This window comes from Trachypithecus francoisi, unplaced genomic scaffold (assembly GCF_009764315.1).
Source record: "Trachypithecus francoisi isolate TF-2019V2 unplaced genomic scaffold, Tfra_2.0 Lachesis_group4, whole genome shotgun sequence".
Lineage (NCBI taxonomy): Eukaryota > Metazoa > Chordata > Mammalia > Primates > Cercopithecidae > Trachypithecus > Trachypithecus francoisi.
This window is the reverse complement of record NW_022681469.1, coordinates 105107113-105130385: the sequence shown is the minus strand read 5'-3', so window position 1 is coordinate 105130385 and position 23273 is coordinate 105107113. Positions and strand designations below refer to the sequence as shown.

Genomic DNA, 23273 nt, shown 5'->3' with positions numbered 1-23273 from the left:
TGGCTTTTCAAGAAATAGTGACCTTAAATTTATGTACTGAATAAATGAAGAAAAGAAGAGTCATGCATATTAGTTATCAAAAATTCTCTATGTCTCTGTGGAATGCAGTGAGCTGTGCCTTCTGAGCTGGAATGAGGCTGAACTAGTTGCAGCAGTATAAAATAAAAATGTGTTCTCTTATGAAAAATGCAAAAGGAATTTTCAGGTTACAGCTGCAATTCTGTAGTGAGGCTGTCATAGACTACAGGTTAGACCATATTTCACAGCTATCACAGTTCACTATTTCCCATATATCCTCTCCCATATTCTAGTTTTCTCCTCGTTCTTAATTCCTCCCAAGAAAACCAAGTTTGTCAGTGAGCAAGAACCCACTTACAAGGCTTATAGTAGTATAGTGAACAAGGCTCAGTTTTGCTGTAGATACTAAGAATTGAATATTATTCTAATAATCTCTCACATAAAATGACAACTTTGGCTAAAGAATTCAAAATGCTAACAATAAAAACCTTCATGTCTGCCTTTTAAGAAAAATCTGGGGCTGGGCACGGTGGCTTACACCTACAATCCAGCACTCTGGGAGGCAGACGTGGGAGGATCACTTGAGGATAGGAGCTCAAGACCAGCCTAGGCAACACAGCAAAAACTCGTCTCTACAAAAAAGTTAAAAAATTAGGTATGGTGGCACATACTTGTAGTCCCAGCTACTCAGGAGGCTAAGTTGGGAGGATCACTTGAGCCTAGGAGTTCGAGGCTACAGCGAGCTATGATTGTGCCACTGGATTCCAGCCTGGGCAACAGAGCAAGACCCTGTCTAAAAAAAAAAAGATGAAGAAAGAAACGCCTAATAATCATGAGAAATACTGGTTTTTAAATTGTTTTCAAGGTAATATTTAAAATGCAAATGTTATATGTAGGAGGTTTCCCTTTCTACCAGTGATTTTGGCCCTCTAAACACAATACTAACAGATCCTGTATAAACTATAACAAATAGTTTTTGAAAACCACGTCTGGACTTGCAAGGAAATAAGGAAAATCTTCAGGGTGTACCAATTCCTCCTCCACAAAAAGAAGAAAGATGAACTGTGAGCTGAAAGGACAAAGTACTGGTAAACAAATGATCCTGATGTTCTTGGGCACAAATGCCAATAATAGCTCTGGATTTGAACTACTAACCCTGGAGCACCCTTGCTGCAGGACAGGAAAACGGAACCTGAAGACTCTGTATGAAGCCAGGACCCTTAAAGAGAACTAAAATGGTCCCCAGTTGGTAGCCCCAGCAGCTCCTGGCAGAAACAGAAGCAAATCCTCTCTGGAGAAAGCTTAAATTTAGGTTCTCAGGACTACCCTTAAAAATGTAAAAGATAATGAGGAAAATGATACATCATTAATGAGAGCAGAAAAAACTGATTTGTTATGAAAAAACACATTTAGATCCCCAAGGTTTTAAGATACTGAAATGATCAGCTGGGCACGGTGGCACACGCCTGTAATCCCAGCACTTTGGGAGACCGAGGTGGGCGGATCATGAGGTCAGGGGATCGAGACCATCCTGGCTAACATGGTGAACCCCCATCTCTACTAAAAAAATACAAAAAAAAAAAAAAAATTAGCCGGGTGTGATGGTGGCCGCCTGTAGTCCCAGCTACTAGGGAGACTGAGGCAGGAGAATGGTGTGAACCCAGGAGGTGGAGCTTGCAGTGAGCCGAGTCCGTGCCACAGCACTCCAGCCTGGGCAACAGAGCGAGCCTCCATCTCAGGAAAAAAAAAAAAAAGATATTGAAACTAAAACAATATGAAGTAAGTATGTATGGAGACTGGCTTCTGTGAAGATGGAATAGGTATGTTTTTCCCTATTCCTCTAGTTAAGAGCAACTAAAATCCTTGAACATTATATATAAAACAAACAGAAGAAGACTCTGAAAGGTGGAGAGAGGACAGACTATTCAGGGATCTCAGGACCCAAGGCACAACATGATGCTGAATTCTCAGTTTTCTTTTGCTTCATATATCTCGTACTTGCAACTTAAGAAATCAGCAACTTGAAAGCACCAATGAGCACAGACACACACACACCCCAAAAGAAAAGCCTGCTCTCATCAAAGAACCAGGAAAAGGACAACCTAGTATGACAAAGATTTTAGAGAATAATCAATCTATTCCAGTTATACCACAGAAAAAATTGTGGATGCCAGTCTCCACTCATGCCAGCAAAGGTCAAGAGGAGAGCCTAGACTTCCACACTTGCCAGGCTATAATGAAGAACCCTAACCTCACCACCACCAGGTAGGGTCAGAAAAAGCTAAGTAGGGAGCCTTCTGGCAATAACAAGACTCCCTCCCTCAAGGTGTTGGTGGAAACCATGTGGGGAGCCTGGGCTTATACCGCCATCTGGCAGTAATAGTACCCCTGGCCCTTCCTACTGGGTTGGGATCAAAGTTCAAGTAAACAGTCAGGACTTTCACTACCTCTCAGTGGTAACTAAGCCACTCTTTTTGTGGTGTTGGTGGAGGTCACATGGGAAGCAGTAACAAAGCATTCCCACTCCCAGCCAAGAAGGTATCATTAGAGAACTAGTGGGCAATTGAAAGTTCTACCCCTCCCACCCCTACTGTTACTCCTAAATAACAAGGTACATTCCACCCACCCCACCCACTTTGGTGACAACAGAAATTGAGTGGGAAACCTGAACTTCTACCCGCACCTGGCAGTATTGAAGCAGTGCCCCCTCACTTTCTCCTGCTGAAGTGGTTTCAGAGTAAGCCAGCTAAAATAGTAAATTTAAATAAGATGTAGAATCTCATAACAATCTCCAAAATGCCCAGGTTTTGATTGAAAAATCACTCATTTCAACAACCAGAAACATCTCAAATTAAATGAAAAAAGACAATCAGTAGATGCCAAAACTGAGACAACATTAGAATTATCTGACAAAGATTTTAAAGCAGCCATCATAAAAATATTTCAGTGAGCCACGAGGAACATGCTTGAAACAAATGAAAATATAGAAAGTCTTGGCAAAGAAATAGAAGACATAAAGAAGAACCAAATGGAAATTTTAGAACTGAAAAAATATAATAACTGAAACTATAGACTCAACAGATGGGCTCAACAACAGAATGGAGGGGGCAGAGGGAAGAATCAGGGAACTGGGAAGATAGAGCAACAGAAATTATCCAATTTGAACAACAGACATAAAATATACTTGAGGGAAAATAAAACTATGAGAGCCTCAGGGACCTGTGCGACTACAGTAGAAGATCTAATGCTTGTGTTATGGGAGCCTCCCCAGAAGAGAAAGGGAAGGCTGAGAAAGTACCCAAATAAATAATGACTAAAATGTCTCTCAAGTTTGGCAAAAGACATAAACCTACAGATTCAAGAAATGGAGTGAACCCATAACATAAAGAAATTCACACCAAGTCACATCATAGTTAAACTTCTGAAAACTAAAGACAGAAAAATTCTTAAGAACAGCAAGAAATGACACCTTACCTATAGGAAAAAAAACTATTCGAATGACACCAGATTTCTCATCACAAACTGTGGTAGCCCAAAGGAAGTGGCACATTTTTCAAGTGCTGAAAGAAAAGAACCATCAACTAAGAATCCAGTAAAAATAGCCTTTGAGAATGAAGGAGAAATCAAGACATTCTCAGATGAGGGAAAACTAATAAAATTTGTTGCCAGAAACTTTCCCTAAAAGAATGGCTGAAGGCTGTTCTCTCAACAGAGAGAAAATAATAAATGCAGGAACATAGGAAATCAGAAAGGAAAAAATGATCATTGTGAGCAAAAATATGGGTAAATACAATAGACTTTACTTCTCTTGAGTTTCTTTAAATATGTTTGATTGTTGAAGGAGAAATTATAACACTAATGGTTCTAAATATATGTAGAGGTAATATTTTAAATGATTATAAAAGGAGAGAGCTAAGGGAAATAAGTTTTCTGCATTTTATTTGAACTGGTAAAACGATGATACCAGTAGACTGAAAAATTATGTATATATACTACCTAGAACAACCACTAAAAAAGTATACAAATAGATATACTCAAAAACACAACAAATAAATCAAAATGGAATTCCAAAACAATGCTCAAGTAACCCACAGGAAGGCAGGGATAAGAAAAGAGAGAAATTAAAAACAGAACAAACAGAACATAAAACATGAAATGGCGGGCTTAAACCCTAACATATTAATGATTACATTAAATGTAAGTGGTTTAAATACACAAGGTAAAAGACAGACATTGGCAGAGTGGACTAAAAATCATGACCCAAATTTATGCTGTCCACAGGAAACTTACTTCAACTATAATATAAGCAATTTGGAAGTAAAAATGATGGAAAAAATATACAATGCAAACATTAACCAAAGGAAAAAACAAGTGGCTATACTAATATCAGATAAAGTAAATTTTACAGCAAAAAAAATTACCAGCAACAGGGAAGGATATATGGTAACCCCTATCAATTCATTTAATGAAACTTGCATTATCCTGATAGCAAAATCAGAGACAATACAAACACAAGTAAACAAAAATAAGCCAATGGATCAATATCTCTATAGATGCAAAAATCTTGATCAATATATAAGAAAATAGAATTCAGGAGTGAACAAAAACAATTATACATCATAACCAGGTGGGGTTTATTCCAGAGATACAATGCTGGTTCAATACTTGAAAATCAATCAAAATAAGCCACTTTTTTTTAATAGGCTAAAGAAAAGTTATATGATCATATCAATTGGTGCAGAAAAAGCATTTGGCATAATTCAACACCCATGCATGATAAAAATTCTCAGAAAAATAGGAATAGAGGGGAATTTCAATAACTTGATTAACATCATCTATAAATTACCTAGAGCTAACATTATATTAATACATAATAATAAAAGACTGAATGCTTTCTACCTAAAATTGAGAACAAGATGAGGATGTTTGCTCTCACCAGTCTTTTTTTTTTTGAGACACTCTGTTGCCCAGTCTGGAGTGCAGTGGCACAATCATAGCTCACTGTAGCCATAAACTCCTGGACTTAAGCAATCCTCTTGCATCAGCCTCCTGAGTAGCTGGGACTACAGGTGCACACCACCACACCTGGCTAATTTTTAAAAATTTTTGTAGAGATGGGTCTCACTATGTTGCCTACATTGGTCTCAATCTTCTGATCTCAAGAAGTCCTCCTGCCTCAGCCTCCCAAAGGAGTGGGATTACAGGCTTGAGGCACTGCACCCAGCCTGCTGTTACCTATTTTATTCAACATAGTGCTGGAAGTTCTAGCCAGTGCAATAAGGTAAGAAAGGGAAATAAAAAGCACACAAATCAGAAAGGAATAAATAAAACCATCCCTATTTTCAGATGACATTATTATCTATATAGAATATCCCAAAGAATCTACAAAACATATCCCTTAGAACCAGTAAGTAAGTTCAGCAGCATCATGGGATACAATATAAACACAAAAAATCAATTGTATTCCTATATATTAGAAATGAATATATGGACACCAAATTTTAAAATGCATTACCATTTACAATTGCATTTGGATTGTATATTTACTTATAAGATGAAATTCACGTCACATAACAAAATTAATTTTAAAGTAAACAATATAGTAGCATTTAATAAATTCACAATATTGTGCAACCACGACCTCTACCTACTCCAAAAATATTTTCATCACCCCTAAAGGAAACCACATACCCATTAAGCAGTTACTGCCCATTTCTCTTTTCCCCAGACCCTGGAAACTACTAATCTGTTTTTTGTCTCTATGGATTTAGGTATCCTGGGTATTTAACATAAATGGAATCATACAGTATGTGACCTTGTGTATGGTGTCTCTCACTTAGCATAATATCTTCAAGCTCCATCCACATTGTATCATGTATCAGTATTTCATTCCTTTTTATGGTTGAATAATATTCTGCTTTATGGGTATATCATAAATTGCTTATCCATTCATCTATTGATGGACATTTAGATTATTTTCACCCTTGATCATTGTGAATAGTGCTGCTCTAAACATTTATGTACATATGCTTGTTTGAGTACCTTTTTTCAATTATAGATTCATACCAAGGAGTAGATTGCTGGGCTATATGGTAATTCTATGTTTAACTGTTTGAGGAACTCCCAAAATGTTTCCCACATTGGCCGAACCATTTTACATTCCTACCAGCAATATATACAATTGCTTTAATAAAAAAAAAAAAAAAGAAATACTTAAGTGTAACTCTCACAAAACATGTGCAGGACTTGTATGCTAAAAACTATAAAACACTGATGAAAGAACTCAAAGAAGATCTAAATAAATGGAAAGGCATGTCATGTTCATGGATTGGAAGTCTCAACATAGCAGAGATGTCAATTCTCCCCCAGATTAATATGCAGGTTTAACAAAATTACTCTCAAAATACCAGCATAATTATTTTTCTAAAATGTATATGGAAAGTAAAGGGAACTAAAACCATTTTGAAAAAGAAGAATAAATTGAGAGGGATCACTCTACCCAATTTCAAGATTTTATGTTATTAGCATGGAGATAAACACAGAGATCGATGGAACAGAACAGAGAATCTAGAAGCACACCAACACAAATACACTCACCTGGTTTTTTGGAAAGGTTCAAAGGGAATTTAATGGAGGAGGCACAGTCTTTTCAACAAACGGTGTCAGAGCAGCAATTAGACATCGATAGTCGAAAGAAAAAGAAGAAGATAACCTTGACCTATGTCTCACGCCTTATACAAAAATTACCTCAAAGTGTATCTTGGGTTTAAATGTCTGACATAAAACTATAAAACTCCTAGTAAAAAAATAATGAGTAAATAAACATAGTCAAAAATCTTTGCAATCTAGGGCTTGGCAAAGAGTTCTTAGATTTGACACCAAAAACATGATCCATAAAGGGAGAAATGGATAAATTAGACTTCATTAAAAACCAAACCAAAAACAAAAACAAACAAAAAAACACCTTTGCTCTGTGAAAGACCCTAAGAGAACAAAAAGACAAGCTAGGAGTGGGAGAAAACATTTACACACCAAATATAGAACTCTCAAAACTCAACAGTAAAAAAGTAAACAATCAGAAAAGGAAGCAAAGAGGCTGGGCATGGTGGTTCATGCCTGTAGTCCCAGCATTTTAGGAGGCCAAGGCAGGAGGATCACTTGAACCTAGGATGTGGAGGCTGCAGTAAGCCATGATCATACCACTGCACTCCAACCTGGGTGACAGAGTGAGACCCAGTCTCAAAAAATAAAAAACAAAACAAAATGAAGAAAAGCCACAAAGATACATTTCACCCAAGAGAAGACACAGCAAATAAGTGCATGAAAAGATGTTCAACATCATTATTAGCAGATTAAAACCACAATGATGTATCAGTAGCTCTATACATATATCAGAATGGCTAAAACCAAAAATTATGACAGCACCAAATGCAGGTGAGTATGCTGTGAAGTTGGATCACTCATACATTGCTGGTGGAATGTAAAATAGTACAGTCATTCTGGGAAAAAGTTTGTAAGTTTCTCAACCCAGCAGTTGCACTTCTGAACATTTCCCAGGGAAATGAAAACTTATGTTCACACATCAACTTGTATATGAATGCCTATCGTGGTTTTATTCATAATAGTCCAAATCTGGAGATAATGCAGATGCCTTTCAACAAACTGTGGTAATTCATACCAAGCAATACTACTTAACAATAAAAAGGAAAGAACTACTGATACATGCAACAGCCTGAATGAATCTTCAAAGAATTATGCTGATGGAAAACAACTATTCCAAAATGTTACATAATGTATGGTTCCATTTATGTATGATTCTTGAAATGTCAAAACTGTAGAAATGGATAACAGACAGTGGTTGCCAAGAGTTAAGTAGAGGATGAGGCTGTATAAAGAGCAACAATGAAGGAGCTTTGTGGTGATGGAAATGATCTGTATCTTGATGGTATTAAAGTCTATCTTCTGGTTGTAATATTGTATTATAACTTTGCAAGATGTTACCACTGAGGAAAATTGGGTTAGGATACATGGATTTCTCTTTCTTGCAACTGTATGTGAATTTATAGTGATCTCAAAAAAGTTTAAAAACAAACCAAATACATATATGATGGAATACTATTTGTCCATAAAAAGAATGAGATCCTGTCATTTGCAGCAACATGGATGGAACTGGAGGTCATTATGTTAGGTGAAATAAGCCAGGTACAGAAAGACAGATACTGCATGTTCTCACTTACATGTGGGAGCTAAAAATAAGTTAGTCTCATGGAGGTAGAGGGTAGAATAGCATGAGAGTTACCACAGGCTGGGAATGTGGGAAGGACAGGTGGAGGGGTGATAAAGAGACATAGGTTAATGTGTACAAAAATAGGGTTAGAGAGAAGAAGTAAGTTCTAATGTATCAGAGTGGAGTGACTATAGTTATTGATAATGTATTTTATATTTCATAAGAGCTAGAAGAGAGGACTTGAAATGTTCCCAATACATAGAAATAATGAATACTCGGCTGAGTGTGGTAGCTCAAGGCTATAATCCCAGCACTTTGGGAGGCTGAGGCATGTTGCAGGAAGACAGGGACCCTGAATGGAGGGACCAGCTGGAGCTGCGGCAGAGGAACATAAATTGTGAAGATTTAGTTTTAATATGGACACATATCAGTTCCCAAAAGTAGTACTTTTATAATGTTTTATGCCTGTCTTTACTGCAATCTCTGAATATAAATTGTGAAGATTTCATGGACATTTATCAGTTCCCAAATAATACTCTTATAATTTCTTATGCCTGTCTTACTTTAAACTCTTAATCCTGTTATCTTTGTAAGCTGAGAATGTATGTCACCTCAGGACCACTATTATATCAAACTGTACAAATTGATCGTAAAACATATGTGTTTGAACAATATGAAATCAGTGCACCTTGAAAAACAACAGAATAACAGCGATTTTCAGGGAACAAGGGAAGACAACCATAAGGTCTGACTGCCTGCGGGGTCGGGCAGAATAGCGCCATATTTTTCTTCTTGCAGAGAGCCTATAAACGGATGGGCAAGTAGGGAAGATACCATTGAGATAAGGACTGAAATATGCCCCGGTCTCTTGCAGTACCCTCAGGCTTATTAGGGTAGGGAAAAAAACCCACCCTGGTGAATTTGAGGTCAGACCAGTTCTCTGCCCTCGAACTCTGTTTTCTGTTATTTAAGACGTTTATCAAGACAATACATGCATAGCTGAACATAGACCCTTATCAGGAGTTTTTGATTTCGCCCTTTGCCTTGTGATCTTTGCTTTGCCCTTTGCCTTGTGATCTCTACTGGCCTCAGACGCATGAGATCTTTGTTCTCCTTTTTGCCCATTGACGCATGTGATCTTTGTGACATACTCCCTGCTCGTACACTCTCTCCTCTTTTAAAGTCCTTAATAAAAACCTGCTGGTTTTGCAGCTCAGGTGGGCATCACAGTCCTACTGATATGTGATGTCACCCCCAGAGGCCCAGCTGTAAAATTCCTTTCTTTGTACTGTTTCTCTTTATTTCTCAGCTGGCCAACACTTAGGGAAAACAGAAAGAACCTACATTAAAATATTGGGGGTGGGTTCCCCTGATAGAGGTGGGTGGATCACCTGAGGTCAGGAGTTCAAGAGCAACTTGGCCAACATGGTGAAACCCTGTCTCAACTAAAAATACAAAAAAACAGCTGAGCGTGGTAACGGGCACCTGTAATCCCAGCTACTTTGGGAGGCTGAGGCAGGAGAATTGCTTGAACCTGTGAGACAAAGGTTGCAGTGAGCCAAGATTGTGCCACTGCACTCCAGCCTGGGCGACAAGAGTGAAACTCTGTCTCAAAAAAAAAGGAAACAAAGAAAGAAATGATAAATACTTAAGGTGGTGGACACTCCAAATACCCTAACTTGATTATTACAATCTATGCTTGTAACAAAATATCACATGTACCCCATAAAAATACAAACATTATGTCTCAATAATAAACTTTTTAAAAGCAAAAACAACTATGAAATAGTTTTTAAATTATAAAATCAACAAAGGAGACTATTAAAAATGACCAAGAAAGCTAGAAATAGACCAAAAAAAAAATCTAAAAATCCTAGAAAATAAAGATATTATTGTTAAAATTAAAAACTTAAATAGATGGTGTGTTACTTTCCTACTACTGCTATAACAAGTTACCATAAATTTAGTGTCTTAAACAATACAAATTTATTATCTTAGGGTTCTGGAGGCCAGCATTCCAAAATGGGTCTCACTGGGCTAAAATCATAGTGTTGGCAGGACTGCATTCCTTCTGGAGGGTCTGTGGGACAATCCATTTCCTTGTCTTTTGCAGCACTAGAGGCCACCTGCATTCCTTGGCTCAGTCTCATTCCTCCATCTTCAAAGCCAGCAATGTTGGCCGAGTCCTTCTCAGGCTGCCATCTCTCTGGTTCTCCTTCTTCTACCTCCTTCTTCCACTTTTTAGTTCCCTTGTGATTACATTGGGCCCACCTCAATAACCCAGGATAATCCCTCCATCTAGGTCAGCTGATTAGCAATCTTAATTCCACCTGCAACTTTAGTGCCCCTTTGCCATATTCACAGGTTCCAGGGGTAGGATGTGGACATCATTGGGGGGAGATTACTCTGCCTGCCACAGACAGGTTAAAAAACAGATTTAAACATCTACGAAATAATTACTGAGTCAAAAGACAGAACTGAAGTGACTCAGAATGCAGGCAGAGAAATAGGATAAGGAAAATAGAATGAGAAGTTACTACATGGAAGGTAAAGTTCAGAATCCTAGAGGAAAAGGAAAAACAAGTGTCTAATTTTTCTACCATAGTCTCATATAAGGATAGACTGGAGGAATTAGTTTCTGTGAAGGAAAATAAATCTTGGAGCCCCAAAATCACCAAGCTAAAGGGAAAAGTCAAGCTGGGGTATGCTTAGGGCAAAACTGCCTCCCCATTCTATTCAAAGTCATCCCTCTGGTCACTGAGATAAATGCATATCTGATTGGCTCCTTCGGAAAGGCTAATCAGAAACTCAAAAGGATACGTTTGTCTCTCACCTACCTGTGACCTGGAAGACCTCCCTGCTTGAGTTGTCCCATCTTTCCAGACTGAACCAATGTTCATGTTACATATATTGATTGATGATGTCTCATGTGTCCCTAAAATGTATAAAACCAAACTGTGCTCTGACCACCTGGGGCACATGTCAGGACCTCCTGATGCTGCCTCAGGGGTGAGAATCCTTAACCTTGGCAAAATAAACTTTCTAAGTTAACTGAGACCGCCTCAGATATTTGGGGTTCACATATCCTAGCCATCATTCCAGTTCTTACTGTCACGCACGTCCATGTGAAGAGATCACCAAATAGGCTTTATGTGAGCAATAAAGTTTTTTAAGTAAAGGGAGTTAGGGGTGAGGCATTTTTTTTTTTTTCTGAGATGAGTCTCGCTCTGTCACCCAGGCTGGAGTGCAGTGGCACGATCTTGGTTCACTGAAAGCTCCGCCTCCCGGGTGCCTGCCATTCTCCTGCCTCAGCCTCCAGAGCAGCTGGGACTACAGGTGCCCGCCACCTCACGGGGCTAATTTTTTGTATTTTTTAGTAGAGACGGGGTTTCACTGTGTTAGCCAGGATGGTCTCCATCTCCTGACCTCGTGATCTGCCAGCCTTGGCTTCCAAAAGTGCTGGGATCACAGGCGTGAGCCACCGCGCCCTGCCAGGGTGGGGCAGTTTTATAGGATTTGGGTGGGTAGTGGAAAACTACTGTCAAAGGGGGTTGTTCTCTGGCAGGCAAGGGCGGGGGTCACAGGGTGCCGGGTGGGGGAGCTTCTGAGCCAGGAGAAGTAATTTCACAAGGTAATGTCATCAGTTAAGGCAGGAACCAGCCATTTTCACTTCCTTTGTGATTCTTCAGTTGCTTCAGGCCATCTGGACGTGTAAGTGCAGGCTTGGGCTCAGAGGCCCGACCTTACAAGTTGGCACATTTGATCCTATCAACTTTACGTCTGCAGTTTCACATTTGATTTAAGAACATACTTTCTCTTTCTCAGAAAATAGCCTCTGATGGGAATTTTAATACTCACAAGCATTAGTGGCTATATGATTGAATGTACTTCTTCAGTGTGAATAAGTGACAATTTACTGTAGCATCAATATCCTTTATGGACACGTTCCCCATTCAAAATGTTTTAAACTATTTTATTGGGGACATTTATTAGTACGTTAAAAACTCCTTTACAACTTATTACAGCATATACATAGAACATAAAATGTGCACTGCCAAGAACAAATTTAAGGATAGGAAGAAAAGCTTAGATTTTTAAAAAAGTATAAATTGAAATGTATGCAGTGTTATTAAAATTTGATTACACTAAGCTCGATTTTCTCAGGACCACGTGTCGCGTATTAACAAGTCTCCCTATCATGTCCAGGCCTTGGCTCTGGTTGCAGGTGCTGGGTAGGCACTTTTAGGGGGACGGGCCTGGCACGACGAATTCCCAAGTGTGTCACCACTGGGCGAACTTGGGCCTGTCCACTCGGCCTTGCGCGGTGGCATCCGCTGCTCACCCTCTCGCACCGGGCGCCCCTCTGCGTGCAGCTTTTCTCGCCCCCCGCCGCGCCCGACCCGGACGAGCGGCAACAGCAACACGGTGGGACCCTGCCTTGACCGGCCCCGCCCGACCGCGGCCTCTGCCAGCAGCCGGCAGGCTCTTGGGCGCGCCGACAGAGGGGCGCGGCTGAGGCTGTTGCGCGGCCAGTTCCCGTTCCGGGCCTGCGAGGCGGCCGCCCGGGTCCTGCCCCTCCCTCGCGCAACTGCGGCCCAGCGCCCTCCCGGGCCACGGCGCTCCCTGGCCCCGGCGCCCCCGGACCACGGCGTTCTCTGGGCTCTTCTCTAGCTCTCAGCGGCTGCGAAGTCTGTAAACCTGGTGGCCAAGTAAGTCCCAGCGACTGGGGATTCGCGCGGGGCAGACGCTCTCTGGGATCCTGGGCGCTGCGAGCAAGGAGGCGCAGGGAGGCGGGATCTGCGTGCGGGCGGAACGCAGCGCGGCTCTGGAGGAGCTCTGGGTGGAACCAACCGGAGACACCCGCGGGTTTGAAGAATGTAACGAAAGTTGAGAGGGATGAACTTCACCGTCAGCGGAATCGTTTATCCCATTGTGGTCGAAGACAGGGGTTCTCAATCGTGCCAGCATCTTAGAACCACCTGGGGAGCTTTTAAAATCCAGATGTCCAGGCTGCACCCTAGATCAATTCCGTCAGAATTTCACGGAGTCAGACCCAAGACTCCGTATCTTTTAAAAGCTCCCCAAGTGATTCCAGTGTGCAGCCAGCGTTGGAGGGTTTGTGACCAAAGGCTGGAAGGGCAGACAGGGGCCTTCATGGAGTCTTCATGGAGTCCCGCCTGCAGACGGGACAGCTGCTCCCAGTGTCCTGCTTGGTCCTGGAGACAGGGTGAGAACTTCCCTTTGGTTTCAAGCTCCACAAAGTAAGGAAATGAGACAATGCTTGGCAAGGTCGCCTGAATATCACATTCAAAAAAGCCTCCAATGTGCGCAGTGGTTTTGGCACATTGTGAAAAACATAGGAAATGACAGATGATGATGTCCCATTGGCTCTGCATTCTAGGAAAGGTTTCGATTGTTGGTGTTTGAAATTAAGTCTGGGGAAGCTAGTAAACCCATGGCCTTGATGACTTCTGGCCTTTCTGCTTTAAGGGTGAAGCCAGGGCTGGGCGCGGTGGCTCACGCCTGTAATCTCAGCACTTTGGGAGGCCAAGGCGGGCGGATCACCTGAGGTCGGGAGTTCAAGACCAGCCTGGCCCAACATGGTGAAACTCTGTCTCAACTTAAAAAAATAAAAATAAAAATAATTAACTGGGCGTGGTGGCACGTGCCTGTAATCACAGCTACTCGGGAGGCTGAGGCAGGAGAATTGCTTGAACCCGGGAAGCAGAGGTTGCAGTGAGCCGAGATCGCGCCATTGCACTCCAGCCTGGGCAACAAGAACGAAACTCCATCAAAAACAAACAAACAACAACAACAACAACAACAACAAAAAGTGAAGCCAGAAGCCATGCTTGCCAATGTTGAAGATTGAACTATCACTTTCAGGGAAGAGTAAAAGAGTAACTCCACGATGCATCTTAGAGAGGAGTGGATACCCTGTTCTCACCCAGGCGTAGATGCCAGGGGCCAGGTAGCTGAAATCCAGGCAAGCCAGGCATTGACAAAGTACAGACTTCTACTGAATATGCCAGACAGATAAGCGAGCTATGTTTAAAACAAACAGCAGTGTGGTAGAAGAGGGGTCTTTCAAAGATTGTAAGAAGAGTAGGTTTTATTTTTGTGGAGTGGAGAAATAAGTTCACACTTTGGAACCCATCAAATCTGGATCCAAACTTGGATTCTATCACTTCTATGCTGTGACTTTGGGCAAGTTCCTTGACCTCTCCAAGCCCCTGTTTTCCCACCTGTGAAATGAAGAGCAACTCTCTCCTGAGGCTAGCATAGTTCAGCGAGATGATGTGCATCACACACCTGGAAGGTGGTGGCGCTGGCAGGTGCGCTGGCAGGTGCTCTGGCAGGGGTAGTTATTAGACACTGGAGTGGCAGTTTGTGCCTGTCAATTGTTTACTTAGTACAGCCACCATGAGGAAGAATGTTTGTATAAAATGTCCCCTTCAACGCTCCATTATTCTCCCACCCTGCTGCCCAGCTCAGGGCCTTAGCAGGCTTTAAGTCTGGAATCTTAGGCTGCAAATCCTCTCGCTCCCCCAGGGCATATTAATGGCTCTGGAATACAGTTTTACTGCATGTGATAGAAATGAATGTTTTGACACACACACAGAAAAACTGTTCTTAATTTTGAGACTTCCTCCCTTCTGTTGCCACATATATATCTTTTAAATGACTTTACAAGAAAGCTGGGCTGTGGACAGGGTCTCAGAATTAGTGTATGTGCACACACACGCATGTTGCTCCCTGCTGGCAACATCCTCACACCACACCCTTGATGTTCCTGTTTTGCTCCTGACTCTTGGCCTAGGGACAGTGAATCTTTCTTCAATGACCAGGGACAGTCAGGGATCTGAGGAAGGGAGAACCCAAATTCTACAATTGCTGATGCCTGCGTCCCAGCTGGAACTTTACCCTGGTACATGCTCTGTGCATCATGGACGGTCACTTTGATCCTAACAGCAGCACTGTTTGGATTAGACATCAGAAATAGAAACAGTAAGTAATATAGGCATAAAGATCAAGTGTTTTTCTAGTGTATGTGTGATCACTGATATTTGCTTACACAAGACCATCAAAGTCTTATCTCTCATTCAAAGAAAAGGATTCAATATTTGCTCAAAATCTAAGATATGAACGTAGGATTTAAGGTTTAAGTTACTAGTTTCTTCTATCATTCTTATTATTGGGGGGATTTGTTTTAGGCGAGAAGAAATTAGAAAAGCTAAAATGTGTACTTATGCTGAATTTTTGTCATGCAGAGGCTCTAGGTATCTTGCAAGTTTTCAGAACTCCTGTTTTCTTTTATCTTCTGGGGACAGTCAGTTGCATGTCACACAAAGGGCCTTCTTTGATTTACCCAAAAGGTCTGAACTGGTTTCTAGAAAAACTCTTTAGTGCATCAAATACTCGCTGAGGGCAAGTGTTGTTTCTAAACTTGACTCTTGTGGTAAGAGGTGAGTAGTCACTGGCATGTCAGTTAGTTGACATTTTTTACCCACACTAGAAAGTTCATCCAAGCAAGATTTCCTGGCTTGAACTCTTATTTAAACTTGTGTTTTATCTGGAACTGCCACAGACCAAACTGTGGGCAAAGATTCCTGTGCAGAGTTGGCCAAGGCAGGCATGCCACCACCTCTTCCCTTTGCCATCCTCCCTGTCTCTGGAGCCATTGAGCCAACTGGGGATGGTGCCACTCTCAAGGGATCTTACCTTGGTCCTCTAATGCAGCAGAGTTCCCTGATGAGGCATATCGTTAGAACCAACAAGGCAATTTTGCATTATACTGTATGGAAATTAATAGTTACTCTCTAGTAAACTGCCGCTTTAGAATTTGTTTTACTGAAGTGTCCTTTTCCTCCAAATTATAGAACACTGTAGTAAGGGCCCAGATAATTGCAAAGTGAATATCAGATTAGTGCCAGGTTTTGGCAGATTAAGATTTTAATAAAGCATGAACATCTACCATGATTATGTTTGTTTCAGAAAGTTGGTATCCCTTGGCCTTCTGTTCTGTCATTGCCACCATACAGGTTAGGGTCAGAATTGGGAGAATGTAGTCACTTGGTAGATATTTTCAGAGCCACCTGCAACTGGGCCTGGCAGTCACATATTGCTAAGTAAACTCCTTACATGGTAGCAGAGCCGAGAGCAGATGATGATTTACTTCGGAGAGTATTCTTGTTCTAATTCCCAAAAGATTAAAGGTCTAATGAGTAAGAACTTCCCCTGCTTCTTGTAACGCATGCCCAGATTGCTGCCTATGACCTCAAAACCAAACCTTCTTGGAGGGAATTGGGGGAAAGCTAGGCTTTTTTGGCAGGGGATATCCTAACTCCTTACAAGACAGGCCCCTTCAGTGAGTGGGTCATTCCTGGACTCCATTTAACAAAGCTAGTGTTTATTCTTTTTTTTTTTTTGAGACAGAGTCTCACTCTGTCACCCAGGCTGGAGTGCAGTGGCGCCATCTTGGCTCACTGCAAGCTCTGCCTCCCACATTCACGCCATTCTCCTGCCTCAGCCTCCCAAGAAGCTGGGACTACAGGTGCCCGCCACCACGCCAGGCTAATTTTTTTTTGTATTTTTAGTAGAGACGGGGTTTCACCATGTTAGCCAGGATGGTCTCGATCTCCTGACCTCGTGATCTGCCCGCCTGAGCCTCCTAGAGTGCTGGAATTACAGGCATGAGCCACTGTGCCCAGCCTAGTGTTTCATACTTAATATGAAAACAGGCATGTTGATGATTTCAAATAGAGATGTTGGATCTATAACGTATACCAGACATGTGGGGCTGAAATGGAAGAAACAATGGGTTTTGGAGTCAGAACTGGGATCGAGTTCCTATTTTATTCCTTAATTCAGGAGTCCCCAATCCCTAGGCCATGGACCAGTACCAGTCAGTGGCCTGTTAGGAACTGGGCCACACAGCAGGAGGTGAGCAGCAGTGAGCTAGCATTACTGCCAGAGCTCTGCCTCCTGTCAGATCAGCGGCGGCATCAGATTCTCATATGAGGGGAACAGTATTGTGAACTGCACATGGGAGGGGTCTAGGCTGTCCATTCCTTATCAGAATCTAATGCCTGATGATCTGAGGTGGAACAGTTTCATCCTGAAACCATCTCCTGCATACCCCCATTTGCCTACCGTCTGTGGAAAAATTGTCTTCCACAAAACCAGTTCCTCGTGCCAAAAAGGTTGGGGATCGCTGCCTTAACTAACTGTGTGACCTTCGCCAACATACTTAGCCACTCCAGCTCTGTGTCCTCCTTTGTAAAGTAGTTACAATAATGCCTTTCTTGTTGGGTAGTTTTCAGTATTTGATGAGCTAATTTATGTAAAGTGCTTAGCACATCACCCACCTTCTAGTAAGTCATGATTATGATGATAAAGATTATAATGATTACTTTGGTTCCAGGGCTGGTCTTTCCTTCTCCTAGTTGTGTGACTTCAGATAAGGTTTTTAATCCTCTTGAGCCTTGGCTTTTGAATCTGTAAAATGGGCTAACTCTACCTATCTGGAAAGATTGCTTTGAGGCTTGATTTGATTACATGAAATGATGACAGGCCTGATCTGGTAGACCCTAAATAAGAATAGTATTTACATAGACTTCCTGTGTCCCACACTGGTCTAAGAGTTTAGGGTTTTTGTTGTTGGTTTTTTAGCGCATTTTATCTTCTCAGTGACCCTGTGCAGTGGTTATCATTTGCCCTGTTTTATAGAGGAGACAACTGAGGCTCAACAAGATTAAATAACTAGCCCAAAGTCTATCCCAGGACTTGAAGCAGAGTCCCTGTTCTTAACCACTGCCCCAGCTGCTCAGTGAGTACCCCAGCCCCTTCTAATTCTACCTACCTCCTGAAGCCCACCACCTGCCATTAATAGTCAGATGTGCTTATGCTCTGCGTAGGGCCGTATTTCTGGAAAACAGAGCCCCTGCTTCCAAAGAGCAGCTTACTTAGGAAGTGAAAGTGGAGGCTTACTCCTCCTGTCACCTCCTCCCACTTCCAGATAACGTTAAACCTCATCCATTGCTTAGGCTGGTTAATCTAATATCAACTGAAAAAAAAAAAAAATCTGACACTGGTATTGACTAACATTATTAGAGTGGGTTACAATGTCAGTTTTGAGATAAATGTCATCTTGATGCACTGAGATTGTTAGTCTTTGTGTCATAAAACATGCCTTCACCCAGACAGATGTGGGGGGTATTTGGAAGACAGAAACCAGGCCTAGGAAATCCCAGGTTGAGACTCAGGTGGACAGCAACAGTATTGAAAACAATATTACATCGAAGGTGCAGTGGTCTGTTCTAAGTACACCACCTTTTTTGACATTCCTTACTCATCCTCCCTCTCCTTTACCCCAGTGGCTTTGGCCCCTTCTTGAGTTCTGGCAGTCTTCCCTGAGGTCTGGGTAAGTGTAATTTGGGGGCCCAGAAAGGCAAATTCTCTGTTGAGTGAGGTGTGGCTGCTTTAGCATTCCTGAAAATGAGGTAGTAATTGGTTTTCTGACTTTCTGTGGTTGTGAAGTGCTCTGCTGGCCCCCTACCCTGGTGTGGAAGGCTGTTAGAAAGCTATTTGCAGCTCTTGGTTCCTTCTGGCATTATGGGGCTTCAATTCTGCAACATGTTAATTCGACAAATATTATCAGAAAATCTTGCTGGTGCCAGGAGTCTACTAAGTACTTGGATTACAGCAATGAATGAAACAGACCCAGCCTCTGACCATATGGAATTTGTAGACTGGGGAGTGGAGAGGATGTCCTAGTCAGCTTGGGTTGCTAAAACTATCATAGACTGGAGGGCTTAAGCAACAAACATTTATCTCTCACACTTCTGCAGGCTGGAAGTGTGAGACCTGGTTGCCAGCATGGGAGTTTGGTGAGGACCCTCTTCCTGGTTTGTGAAAGAGGTCTCTCATGTCTCTTGCTATAAGGGCACTAATCCCATCATTGGGGCTCCACCTCCCTGACCTCATTTAAACCTATTCACCTCCCAACAGCCCTATCTGTAAACACCATCAAACTGGGGGTTCTCCCTCACCATGTGAACTTTGGAGGGACATAAACGACAGTCCATAAGTAGCAGGTTAGGGCAGTAAGCACACAAGTAAATACATAATTATAACTTGTGGAAAGTGCTTTAAGTGAAAACAACAGCATGTCATGAGACAGGAGATCAGAGTGGAACTAGAATTAGGAGAGTCTGGGGATACCTCTCAAGGAATGAGCCTTTTCAACTAGGACTTGGGATGGAAAAAAGAGTGAAATCATGCTGGATGCAGGGAACAGTGGGTTCAAAGACCCAGAGGTGAATGGGAAGGATGTGGGTGTGTTGAATGGCTGGTATGGTAAGGCCCAAGCCCAAGAGGGTACAGAGCTAAATAATGAGACATACTTAGGCCAAGCAGGGCCTCCTGGGCTGGGTAAGGATTTGGGGTTTTATTCTAAAGTGCAGAGGGAAACTTTGGAGGAATTTCCCCTCCTGACTTTTCCCTGTCATTCATAATATACAAGAAAAAGATCATTAACCACCTCTGTTTATTCAGATAATGAACAATCTGTACTTCTTAAGCTATATAAACCTTGTCTTAGTGTGTAAAATAATTCTGGAAAGTATGGTTTTCAATCTCCAGATGAGGGAACTGAGGCTCAAAACAAAGTGAAAGAAGGCAGAAGCAGGATTTGGAGCCAGGTCTGCCCAGCCCACAACACCTGTTCTGTAGTTTTCTGGGACAGATGAGTGTAAATGGGTGTGGGCCTTCTAGGCTCCCAGCATCCTTCATCCGGAACTTCAGTGGATGGACTAGGGTGGAGTCTACTCCTTCCTGGCTCTTTGGAAACAGGGACAAAAGACCCCGAAGAGTGGAGCAGGAGGTTGGGCATGTGTGGGTCAGGGGTTCAGAATCTGCAGGCACCAAATGTCAGGGCCCCCTGACTATGGGAAGGGCTGTCAGTTTTTCATGCTAGTCTGTTCTGCTCCTCCTAGCTGTTGCCCAGAAGTCCCAAAGGGGGTGCCTTCCAGGCTCTGTTCACCTTTGAAAATCTGAATTCATCATTTGCGTGCACTTGGGAGGCCCAGGGTTTGGAAAAAAGAAATTCTTTATTGGGAGCTTTCAGGTCACAGGAAAAGCCTCCACTGTGTGGGGCCCACATCCTTAGCATCGCATGCTGGCTGCTTCCAGGCATTTATACTGACCCTGTTTCTCCTTCCTTGCTGTGAAGCGGTCATGAGGTTGCAGAGCCAGATGTGTTGCAGGCCAGGTGTATCTTGGCTGGTTGGGCCTTCTGCTTAACATGGGACCTCACTTAGTGAGGGAAGAAAGCAGTCTTGGCCCAGGGGGTGCCGTGTCTGGGGCAGATACTTTAGGGGTTATGGCTCTGTCATCTTCTCAACCTCTCAATGCCACTCAGGGTCACCACACATAAATCCCTGGGTACTCTCCCACTTAGCTCTGTGACAGGTTTGTGTCCTAGATGCTTGCTGACTGTGTATACATGTTCAGTGGGGTTAATAAAAGTCTTCAACTAAGCATTTTGGCCAGCGATCAGCAGAGTGTTTATTTGCTGCGGGCCCAGTTTCAACTCCCACTTCGGTGGTGACTAATATATTTTGTTCTTGTGGAGTGCTTTTCATTTGATGAGCCCCAGACATTTTCTGTGTCAGTCCTAAATTCCACATCCAGATGTCCTCCAGCTTCCAGATCGGCCACTTCTGTGGCACTTTCCTCTGCATAAACACTTCAGCCCTCTCACAGAGTAGAGTTCTAGGAAACCGGTTTCCACTTCAAGACTCCGTTGTTTTCTGCTGGCTTTCTTCATTAAGATATTTTTATTCACTGGCCCCTCAGAGATGAATATCAAGTGCAGTGTTTTTGGAACTTTGTTTTTCATAGCCTGCATAAAACCAAGAAAGTGTCAAGCAGTAGGTGATTAAGTACCAAGTCGCACAGGCGATGCTTTTGAGATTGACAGCTGGGCTCTGGTTAACCTTTGAGCAATAGAAAATATTGGTGATGGAAAATTGAATTTATTCACCAATAAACTTGGTAAGTGGCATTCCCTAAGTGAGCCTGTGAATTATGAAAATCCACATATCAGTGGACATGATGAAGCACCTGCTATTCGCAGTGTACTGGGCCAGATTCATTCATTCGACGGTTCCTATCTAGCACCCTCTATGTGCTGGAGATATGGTGACTCACCAGATGGACACTCTCCCTTGTCGTCAGCACTGGCCTTGAAGATGACAGATGGAAATGCTGGCCTAGGCTGCCCTCTTGTAGGTCACAGCCAGTGCTTACTATGTGACCAGTGCTGTTCTAAATACTGTACATATGTGTATTAACTCATTGCATGCTCACAGAGATCCCTACATGGGGTAGGTGCAGTTATTATCTGTACTTACAGAGAAGGAAACAGAAGCACAGAAGAGAGCATTATCTGTCCAAGCCACATAGCTGGTGATTGGAACTAGATAGCCTGGCTTTAGAGTCTGTGCCCTTCACTGCCACTACCAACCAATGTGAAAGGGAAATAATCAACTTAGCACACAAAGTTTCACGCCCTCTGAAGCAGGTGGGGATAGAATACCATGGGCCCTCCCAGCAGGGAGAGATGGGCTTAGGGGAGAAACAGAGTAAGGTGGGAACCCTACCCTTTTCCCAATCTGACAGGTGACATCCCCGCTTGGGGGGATGGAGGAAATGTTTGGCTACTGAGGGGGCTACTCTGGCCAGAAGTCAACAAAAGAAGCAACTGTCTCGGGGCCAGGAGACTTGGATACTAGTTTTGATTGATCCAGACAAGTTCAGGGCCCTGCCCAGGGCCTCCGTTTTCTCATCTCTAAAATAGGTGGCTTGGACAACATTCTATATGACCTCAGGAGCCCAGGATTTCAGCAGAGAGGGGAGGAGCTGGCTCTCTGTGCACTCTGAACAGAGTTTCCTGACCAGAAGATGTTTGGCTCTGAGAGATGTGGGGGCAGGCATTGGACTTCCCAGAAGGCCCTGGCAGCTGTGAAAGGACGTATGCATTCCACTGTGGTCCCACCCCAAATGCTGACGTTGGCTGTGTCTGCATTCCTTTCTTTGTAGGCAGGGTGGCAGTGTCTGTGTGTCCGGAGCTCACACTATAAGGTACTTTGTATGAGAGACAGAGGGAACTAGAGGGAGGGAAGAGGGAGTAGGGAGGGGAAGGAAGCCGGGAGGGAGAAGGGAGATACCGAGAGGGACTGACTTCCATCTGCTTTCAAATTCTGAGGGATTAAGTGCTTTCAGATACTTAAAGTCAATGAGTGTTAATGGAGTTAAAAAGCTTCCAATAATAATTGTAGCTTCATCCATCTGCTAAATTTTCTCCAGAGTCGGCTGTCTATAGTATTCTGGTATGGCAGAGGCACACATGACCAGGCTTGTTTTCCAGGTTAAGTTCCTTAAGAAATTGTAAACCAAGCAAGAAAAACAGACAGACAACAACAAAACACAGATTGTTGTGGACTGTGCAGCAGAAAAAGTAGGACCCTGTTTGAGCTGACCAAGCGTGTGTGTTCTCCATGCAGCTCTGTCGAAGCTGTGTAAAATGTGTTTGGTGCTGGCTCCTGCCAGATGCGGTTGGCATGGCTTCATCTGCCCAGCTGGCTGTTGGGTACCTTGCAGAATGATGAAGCCTGTTGTTCACGTCATCACCACAACCCTGAACATCCAAGCAGTGCATGTCAACGAGTAGAGTATAATTATCTTCTTTACTTGTAAAACTGTGGAGCCTGTGGATTAAATTCACCAAAATGAATCATATTCAAGAGAAGTCATTTCCCAAAGGAGAATTCAGATGTGGTCCCCACATTCATGGATATATGTGGTCCCCACATTCATGGATATATGTGTGCAAGTTATGCTTGGGGTTGGTGGAGCCCACTCTAATTGACATTTACAGTCTGGGTTATATCACCTCTGATGTAGGCAGGCACCTACGTGAGGAATGATGGCTTTAACTTGGTTCATTCAATAAATGAATACCAGT

The 23273-nt window shown here is 42.7% G+C and overlaps 1 protein-coding gene across 7 annotated transcripts in view; it reads left to right on the top strand.

The window, feature by feature from the left end:
- The first annotated feature begins 12700 nt into the window (after window positions 1–12700).
- The window catches only part of NOD1 (nucleotide binding oligomerization domain containing 1), a 49320-nt gene continuing 38747 nt past the window's right edge, over window positions 12701–23273 (top strand). For 4 of the 7 annotated variants that reach the window (XR_004433310.1, XM_033194867.1, XM_033194866.1 and 1 more), the window contains exon 1: window positions 12819–12954. The gene's annotated coding sequence lies outside the window, so the exon portion shown is untranslated. Of the gene's footprint in view, window positions 12955–15065; window positions 15254–23273 lie in introns of all 7 variants that reach the window. The other 3 variants (XM_033194864.1, XR_004433311.1, XM_033194863.1) reach the window with 3 other exon arrangements.